Genomic DNA, 1953 nt, shown 5'->3' with positions numbered 1-1953 from the left:
TAGATAGTTAACAATTTCAGCTTTCTTGTTTCCACAATCAACACTCTTGGCACCAGCAGTCAGGAAATCAAATGATTGATTGGATTAGGAAAATCTGCTGTTAGGGACCTTTCCAAAGAGCTAAAGAGCAACTATGGGGGCAGAGGGCGTCCAGGATGGAGCAAGTTCTGTACTTCAGCCTGTAGCCATCAGGATTTGCTTTATACTCACCTAGGACCGAGGAACCTACAACCAAATTCTCTGAAGTGAAGAGAATTTGTTCCGGGTGAGCCCAGGCCACCCTGGAAATGCAATGGCTGAGGAGAAAGTAAAGGAACGAGACTGGGGGTTGAGTTTCAAATCAAGCTAGCAGTTTCTCTTGGTTAAGATAAGGATAGCTGAATGTTTTCTGGTAAAGATTACATAGTCTTCATTAACATCCTTGAAAGTATGATCATTGAGGAAGACACTTTGGGGTGTGGCATTTGGAAATGCATGCACAGAAAAAGAAAATATGTCCTGCTTTAAAAAGTGGAAGGAATCCTTCCACACCAAAACGGGCACATTCTGCTCGATAATCAAGTTTGAAAATCTCCAAGAATTAAAGAGGCTTGTGTCACTGGGGTCCCATCACAGCCCTTGGTGTTGTAGCAATATTTCTGCAGCCCTTACATACCACTGGAGGAAGTGTGAATTTCATCATGTTGATTAGTTGGAAAATAGTGATTCTTTGTAATTACTTCAACACCATGTTTGAGGGCCTGGATTTGTCCCTCTGGGAATGGAAACCAGAAAATTCTCAGAATAGTATGTATCTCCAGTATTATTAAGTCTGTCAAGCATATAAAGTACCTCGTTCACACCAATGCAGAACGTGCAACAGATGTATTATGGGCCATCACTGTCCTTGGATCAACAACTGTTGTGGCTACCAAAATCATGCATCATTTACACTGTTTCTCCTTTTAGCCCCACTGGGTTGCATCCATGCTGCTTTTATTTTGCAATGATGATGTATACACAGCTTTATCATTGGCTTTCCTTTGGCTGGAATACAGTGAAGATTGACATGAGTGCAGCCTGGAGGGATCCTCTTCCAGTTGTTCCATTTGGATTAGCTGCATTTGCTGCCACCTTGTTTGCTTTGGAATCAGCTATCAGAACCACAGTGCTGTTGGGATGCTATTTTTCATCCAGTTGAAAATATTTCTCAGAAACAAAATGTCTATTGAATCATGGATTGAAGAGAAGGCTGAAGATTGAATTCAATATTTTCAGGTTGATGAAGTCTTTGTTTTTCCTTATGATTTGGGAAGTAAATGGAAGAACTTTAAGCAAGTGTTTACATGGTCAGGGCCCTGGAAGGAGATGGGTTGTGCTGGCCGGTAAGACAAGGCTGCCACCAGTAAAGCTTGACCATAGAACAGTTGAATCAGAAAGCAGACAAAAGAGTCAGAAGTGTTTGCTATAAAGTAATTCAGGATTATAGTGAAGCTGTAGTCTTTTGAATAAAAGAATCATACCTTCTTCACAAGCCCCTGCACCAAAGAGCCTTGAATTAGGCTGCAGAAAGGGCTTACGATACTGGATGCATGGAGACGAATTTTTGAGATTACTTTGTAGAAGGTGTTTCAAGAATACAGGTCTGGTTTCCTTGTAACTGTGGGAAAATGCCCATGTGATGCTAACACAGATCCAACCCCCGAGGGCTTGAAGAATAACAGATAACCACTGCTAAAATTCTTCTTTAATCCCCCTCCAGTACTTGAAAATTGCACATATTACTAAACAAATATGCAATGAGCCTACTCTGGTTATGATGGTCTTTTCCTCAAAGGTGCCCGAGTGTCCTCACTTAAATATGTTGGTTACCATTTTGAAATGGAGAAGCCATCCTGCATATGCTTTTGACTCCCTTGTGCTGCTCACCGCCTCCCTTCCCAACAGAAGGGAAAGTGCCTTCCCTAGAAAGTT

The 1953-nt window shown here is 41.7% G+C and overlaps 1 pseudogene; it reads left to right on the top strand.

Annotated features, from left to right (window-relative positions):
* The first annotated feature begins 493 nt into the window (after positions 1 to 493).
* On the top strand, positions 494 to 1707 carry LOC102860737 (annotated as a pseudogene).
* Positions 1708 to 1953: the final 246 nt, after the last annotated feature.

This window comes from Elephantulus edwardii, unplaced genomic scaffold (genome assembly GCF_000299155.1).
Source record: "Elephantulus edwardii isolate Elephantulus edwardi_28Jun2011 unplaced genomic scaffold, EleEdw1.0 scaffold00240, whole genome shotgun sequence".
NCBI classification, from domain to species: domain Eukaryota; kingdom Metazoa; phylum Chordata; class Mammalia; order Macroscelidea; family Macroscelididae; genus Elephantulus; species Elephantulus edwardii.
The sequence above is the reverse complement of the archived record's forward strand: the minus strand, read 5'-3'. Positions and strand labels throughout refer to the sequence as shown.